The following is a 7811-nucleotide window of genomic DNA, read 5'->3' on the forward strand; positions in this document are numbered from 1 at the left end:
AGCCATCTATGTCCGGTTTTAATAAAAACCAAAAATTTGAAAAAAAAAACGTTGAAAAGTCAAAAAAATCGCTGACCCAGGCAGTCAGACTGCTAAACCGTTCAACCAAGACAGCGGTTTGCAGGTTAATATTTTTATTTTTCATGTTTTAAATAAAATGCCAATCATATTCCAACTAGTTCGATTTTCGAATCCCAATCCCAGTCCCTTATTCGGTTTAGCCTTTAGGGTTCCCGAGTTCCCTCCTCACTCCTTAGTCCTCTCAAGTCTTAACCCTCACACCCTACCACCTGCGGTGGCCATCAACTACGGCATCCGACGGCGATACACACCGATGGCGACCAGCAAACTTGCAACGGCGAACGACGAACGACTTGCAGCAGCAGCGATTTGTAGCAACAGACTGCCCGAGCCCACGACGGAAAATCCCTGAAGGTATAATTTTTTTGTGATTTAATTGATTTCTTGAATTCTTTTGGTTCATTTGTTAGGATAAAACTCTCATTAGTTAGGATAAGCAAGGAATATCTTAAATTTTATCAAATCAACACATTCTTCTTCTTCTATCCTTCTTATTCTTCGTTTCCTATGAAAAAAACAGGGTCTCATCCTATATTTTTCTGAATTTTCTTTCTTTTTTGTTTTCTTCTCAAAATATGTTTTGATAATTTTTTTCTGAACTAATATGCTTTTTTCTTCTCAAAAACAGGTGCTGATTACATATTCTTGCTTACATATTTGTTCTATAATTTTTGGAAAATTTTCTGTATTTCTTAGGATTTTTTCTGTATTTTTTTGTATTTTCTGTATTTTATTATTTTTATATTCAGATATTTTTTTCGTATGTTGTTCTTTTTTCTATATTTTTCTGTGTATTTTATTTAAATTTCTATAGTATTTTTTATTATATATAAGCATTTGTTATTTTTTTTTTTATTTATGACATCACGGGTCGAACCGTTCAACCCAGACGGTTCCGAACCGGAAAATGGTGCCCCGACCAGTTCGGTTTTAAACCATGTTTTGAATTGTGTAGGGCTATAATGGAATTCAAAACTACTTTTTTCAAACATATTTACAGTTTAATATTTTTTAGATGAAAAGACAAATAAGAACCTGAATTAGCTAAGGTGTCATGTGCCAAACAGCCAAAGTGAACCACTCTCTTTTGAGGGCCGAGTAGATATGTACTACAAAAAGTAACTTGTACGATAGAAAAAATGTACGAAATCTCTGTAATTGAGCACTACTCATAATTTTAAATGCACTACATCTTGATTAAGGTCCTCATGGTCACAAAATTGGAAAAAATAAAAGAGCACCAAGTCTCTATAATTCTCCACTACTTGGCTTCAAGAACAAAAAGAAATCCCCACTACTTCACATGATTAAATGCACTACACGAACCCCTTTTCACGGAGCTTGGCTGGTCGAGTTGGGAACATGGAAGAACTGTAATGATATTTGACCCTTGCATTAGAGAGAAATTCTCCATCTTGCTTTGGCAGTTATAAAAGAACCGTAATGGAAACGCTTTTAATGATAAAATATTTTTGAAAGAGCTTGAAATTCGATCCTACTTGGATATTAATCTAGGATTTTACGAAGAGAAAACTTGTAGATGCACAAGTCTTAAGATCAATTTTGATGATTCTTGACCAATTGATCTTGTGCTATTGCTTGTGTTTCTAGTGATCATTTGAGTTAAATCTTTGACTTTAAGGTTTATTCCCATCAATTTGGCCAAAGCACGGGTTGCTTGACAAGCCCATAATGTCTCAATTTCAACAACAAAACAATAAAATTTTGGTGATTGATTCTAAATGGGTGATTGATTGTCTTAACAAACTTTTGGAGCCCCGTGGAGATTAAAGTAGATCATTGAGGATTGCAGGTCTTTGCTTGTCAGATTGTATGGTGAGGTGGAGTATCATCATCCCGAGACCGGCCTCAGTCAATGACATTTCCATTCAAACAGCTTTTACAGCCTTGCATTATGAAGACCTGCATATTTATGTGCTTTATTTCATTGGAAAATATTCCCACTATAAGGTTGCAAGAGGCTGTTCGAATGGTGTGAGTATAGACTTGCACTGACTAAGTCGAACTCCGCATTCCTATTGAGAAGCCAACATAGCTGCAAACTGGTTATTATGCGCATGGTTGTTATCAGTTTTGATTTCTCTTAATGTGCTACCCCCATTCTGTGTGACTCCTTTTACCTGTTTTATCAAAATCAAAAAATAAATAAATAAATAAATAAAAATTGAATAATGAGCAAAACTCTGAAATTCATACTTTCAGCTAAGTTGCCCAGACGAAAGATCAACCTTTAAAGTTGGTGATGACCACTCCAGTTGGGTTTATCTGTTAGCTTACCCACTTCTTGTAAATTAAGTTCAAGTTACCTGTTCCACTCCACTAGAATGTTATCGGTCTTTTAGTGATTTAGAGTGTTACATGACATTTGAAACTTTTTAAAAGTGCATTTTATCTTTTGGACACACCTTTTTGCATTCAAGGATAAAGTAAAATACCCTCATCTAAAGCTTCAAGGAGGCAAACTTCTCTGGCAATGTTTCAAGGTGGGAATGAAAATTTGAAACCATGACAAGGAAAATATTAAAAATAAATAAATTTTTGAGATGATAAATCTGTGTCTAATGTTTATAAACGAGTATACTTTTGTTAATTTTAAAAAGGGAAAATCTGTGATGCGGAAAAGATATGATATGGGAAGAGTTTTGACCAATCAAAACCCATACATAAATTTTGATAAATAACACCTGATTGACTATCATATTTATGATACCAGTTGATTCGTAAAAATATTTTCAGATACCATATCTTTCGCATATGATAGTCGAACCCATTCCAACTTCATATCTTATCTTTAATTTGTATTTTCCATTGATGACCCAAGACATTGAATGTCTTTATTTTTCTTTTTTTGTTCAGAATAATACAGTAATCGTCTTTCTTTTGCCATGTAGGCATATTCTAATTACTAATAATCATGATAAATATTCATTTCATCAACATCTTATTTTCTTTTGTTCCATAAACTTTGGCCTTATTTTAAATTTATAATTACCTTTCAAATGTAGGTATATATATGCTTTCAAAGAAGCAAAACTGGTAGACTAGGAAGATCAACTTGACCTGCCAAAAAAGAATAAAGGCATAATGAGACGCATAAGAAAAAGAAAGTTATGTAAGCCAACTTAAAGCAAGGGAAAGCTTCTAATGTTTTCCCTTTTTACCTTTCACCGTAACCACTAATGCTTTATCCTTTTTCCTTTAATCTTTTCATAAATCGTCGCTGTTTTTAGCTCTATTTTGAAAACAATTTGGCTGAATTAAAGAGTGGACCAAAACTTTGTCTAGGTTGATGATGAAGGGTGATTTGGCCCGACCTAGTAAAAAGGGGACACGTAGATATGACCTAACCAAGAGATGACAACTCAAACTGACAAGTTCAGTTCGCAACAATGGAGCTCGCGTATTCAGTCACCTTGGCACAAAGGCCACGGCTTAAGGATCACCACGGAGCAAAGTCACCTCGATGCAGGTCTCACCTCGACATCGAGGCACCTCGGTATTCAAGCCAGTTCGGAACTAAAAGGCCGAAGTACTAGTTCGGAACCAACAACCCGAATCAACACATAATCGACTCTCACGCAACCAACTCCAGAGGTCTCTCCAATGACTCCCGGATCCCTCGAGATCACGATAAGTTAACAGACACCGACCTTTCCGGGGATCGCGATAAGCAGTTTTCCTCACTCCGCCAGAATCGGAGGAGGAACGAGATAAGCCTTACTTGTATGTTGTTCCTTCGGAAGCGGAGCGTACTCCATCTCCACATCCCAAATATCCCGAAACTCTTTCGTGTGCCCCACGAATACTCAGCCATATAAAGGCTCCAACCCCGATGGCATGAGGTACATGTGATTTCTCTGCTCTCTAGCTCTCTATATTCAAAGCTATCTCAGCTCGCTACAGCTTACTAACTTAAGCATTGGAGCGACCTCATCGGGCTAGCCACCCCGAGTTCTTTGATCATATTTTGCAGATTTACATAGCTCGTTGTCCGACTGGAAGCCAGATCATCCTCCAGTAGGGAGCAATCAGATCGCGCAACATCAATTGGCGTCGTCTATGGGAACCGCTACAAAAAGCCTTCTCCACAATCAACAGCTCATCTGAAATCAATGGCATCTTCCAGTCACGCCAGACAGAGTACTGAAATCAACGTCTCTGGGGGCAACCTCAGTTTCCAACAGTGTGCATTGGTTAGTTCACCATACCACTCACTACGGCTGGGATCCCAACACTTACCGTACCACAAAGCGCTGCACAGGTAAACGCCCCACTCCCTCCAGTCGTGGGCGCAACCTTCGCTGAACCGTCTGTGGTTCCCCCCGGAGTCGAGCAGTCCCAGTTCGACGACCTGGTACACTATGTGCGGGCCATTCACGTCCAAATGCAACAGGTCCAACAGTTCCAACAATACCAGTAGCAAGTGTTTTACCACTACTACTAGCAGCAGTTCCCTCCACTACAGTAAAGCCAGCAGCCGGTTCCACCCCGACATCCAGCAACTCAGTAGAACTGACCTCATGTCCAGAACACTCGATCTCTCCACCGAGGCGAGGAGACTTCCCAGGTCCCACTTCCTCTTGGGAGCCAAGTCTCACCTCGCGGCAGGAGAGACTGACAAATCACTCCGCCCGCTTCACAAGGCAATATCGGAAACAGGTCCGGAGACACTCAGCCCAACAAGGCCATTCTCCCTCGGCGCTCGCATCAAGAAGGCGGATCGCTCGCAGGTAACCGGTTCGGGGTGTTGGCTGCGAACTCAAGGCAAGGCCCTTCTATCCACGACAGTCAGCATCAAAACCCAGGGAACCAAGAGCTACCTCACAGTAGAGCAGTACTAGACCATACAAAGGTTAGTACTACCAATGTCGAGCCGATGAAAAAGCAGCAATGAAGCATGAAAGAATTTCCATAAAGTGATACCGGAAGAGTTTTTAGTACTCTGTCCAGCGAGACCAAATCAACAGGAACAGGTTAAAGGTAAAGAAGAGGCGAGCTCGGTAGCAACAAAGACCGTCCCTCTACTCTCCGGGTCATCCCCTCTGTCTCCTGAGCTCCTGGCGACACCAATGCCCAAGGACTTCAAGATGCTCCCCTCGACAAGTACGACGGATCTTTTGACCCCAACGATCACGTGGAATCCTTCCAGTCCCAGATGCACCTAACTGGGGCTGACGAGTCCTGCATGTGTGTAGCTTTCTCCACCACATTCAAAGGAGTAGCTCGCACATGGTATCAGAACCTCACGCGAGGAACAATTCGTGGAGCTGTTCACCTCGCACTTCATCGCCAGCAAGAAGTGTCTGAGGTCCCAAGAGAGTCTCCTTAATATAGTTCAGAGAGAAGGGGAGTCCATCAGAAGTTACATTAAGCGCTCCAACGACACATGCCCGCAGATCCCTGACCTAGACCTAGTGGTGAGACTCACAGCAACAAAGAAGGGCATAACCCACAGGGAATTCAAGTGGCATGTGGTAGCCAACAAGCCAAAAGATATCACAGAATTCCTCAAGTTCGCCGACCAGTTCATTGGGACCGAGGAAGAGATGAATCAGATGACTGATAATCCAGTAGAGAAGAGAAAAAGAGAAGGTTATAACACAGGTAATGACGGGAATAAGAGAAGAAAGAGTAAGTCCCCGACCAGAGGAGGAAACAAGTCTGGGAGCCGATCTCCTTCGTAATCTCACAAGTCAGGTCAGCGATCCAGAACCCCACCTATAGAACAGACGAACTACAGACCGCTCAACGCCAAGCGAGGAGAAATCCTCATGGCTATCAAAGACGCCTCCTTTGTCAAGTGGCCTCCTAGGTTGAGGGGAGATCCCGCCAGCAGGAACAGAAACATTTACTGTCACTTTCACAAAGATCATGGACACAGTACAGAGAATTGTAGGAACCTCCGCGATTCTCCATCGCGGGTATCTCAAAAATTTTATCCAAAGAGAAGAAAGAAACCAAGCAGACCGGAAGGGGGACCAGAGAAGAAATGCTCCTGAGTCCAGTAATAGACAGAACGAGCAGCCACCACGGCAACTACCCGAAGAGAGACCGATCCGTGGAGTAATCAATATGATTACTGGCGGGTCCATCATCGCAGGCTGCACTTCGGCAGCAGGTCAAACTTTAGTTCGCGAATTACAAAGCGAGGAGCAGAACCTGCCAAAATGACCTAGAATTGAAGGGCCGATCTACTTCACGGAAGATGATGCACGCAGGATCAAATATCCCCATGATGACGCCCTAGTGATAAAGCTGAGGCTTAACGATTTCGAAGTCAAGCACGTCCTAGTCGACTCAGGTAGCTCGACCGACAGTTTGTTCAAGGACATCTTCGACAATCTCCAACTCCAAGAAAGCGATCTTAAGCCAACGGATACCCCCCTAGTAGGCTTCAGTGGCGAGGAGGTCAGACCCCTATGGCGCATTTCAGTACCCATGGAGGTCGGCACGTGGCTGAACATAGCGAGGTTCGAGCATACGTTTCTCGTAGTTGCAACCCCATCTCCCTATAATGCCATAGTAGGTAGGCCCATTATGCATGCCCTACATGCAGTAGTATCCACCTACTATCTGGCAATGAAGTTCCCTACAGACTATGAAGTAGGGGTTGTGTGAGGAGATCAGCTCGATTCTCGCAAATTCTACGTAGCGCCCTTAAGGGGAAAGCCAAATTAGCGGCTGACATCAAGCTCGAACAACCTACAGAGTATGCTGAGGAGCGAGCTACACCAACAGAGGAGACAGTTCACATCCCAGTCTCGACTAATGATCCAACTAAGACCCTCCAAATTGACGTTTCGATTGAGGAACCACTTCGCTCTCAACTGGTAAGTTTTTTACTTCAGAATTTAGATGTATTTGCATGGTCCACGGCAGAAATGCCCGGAATAGATTCTAAAGTTCTAACTCACAAATTAAATACCGATCCTTTAATCAAACCCGTTAGATAGAAAAAATGCAACCTCGCCCCGGAGCGTTGGAGGATAGTCGATGAAGAGGTCGGGAAGCTCTTAGCGGCAGACTTCATCAGGGAGGTCCATTACCCGAGCTGGGTAGCTAACCCAGTTTTGGTAAAAAAGCCCAACGGTAAATGGCACATGTTTGTCGATTATACCGACCTGATTAGAGCCTGCCCAAAATATTGTTTCCCGCTGCCCAAGATCGACCACCTAGTGGATGTGACCCCAGGGAAAGAGTTGCTGAGCTTTCTGAATGCATACTCGGGTTACAACCAGATCAGGATGGACCCTACCGATGAAGAAAAGACGGCCTTTATCACTGAGCTCGGACTGTACTGCTATAAGGTTATGCCCTTCGGACTAAAAAAGGTCGGGGCAACCTTTCAAAGACTTGTAAATAGGATTTTTGAGCCATTAATCGGCAATAAAGTTGAATGCTATGTAGATGATATGGTCGTTAAGACCCAATTTTCAAAATTTTTATTAAATGATTTACAAAATGTTTTTAAAATTTTACGAAAGTACAAGATGAAGTTAAGTCCCAACAAATGTGTCTTCGACGTCACTTTGGGTAAATTCTTAGGCTACATAGTCAACCGACGTGTCATCGAAGCCAACCTGGAAATGATAAAGGCCATCTTAGATATGAAACCACCTCGCAAACTAAAAGAGGTTCAGAGGCTAAATGGTTGTATAGCCGTTTTGAGCCGTTTTATGTCTAAGTCGGCAGATCGTTGCCTGCCTTTC

The sequence above is a fragment of the Nelumbo lutea genome, chromosome 8, assembly GCF_056320005.1.
Source record: "Nelumbo lutea isolate HS-2025 chromosome 8, American lotus-T2T, whole genome shotgun sequence".
Lineage (NCBI taxonomy): Eukaryota > Viridiplantae > Streptophyta > Magnoliopsida > Proteales > Nelumbonaceae > Nelumbo > Nelumbo lutea.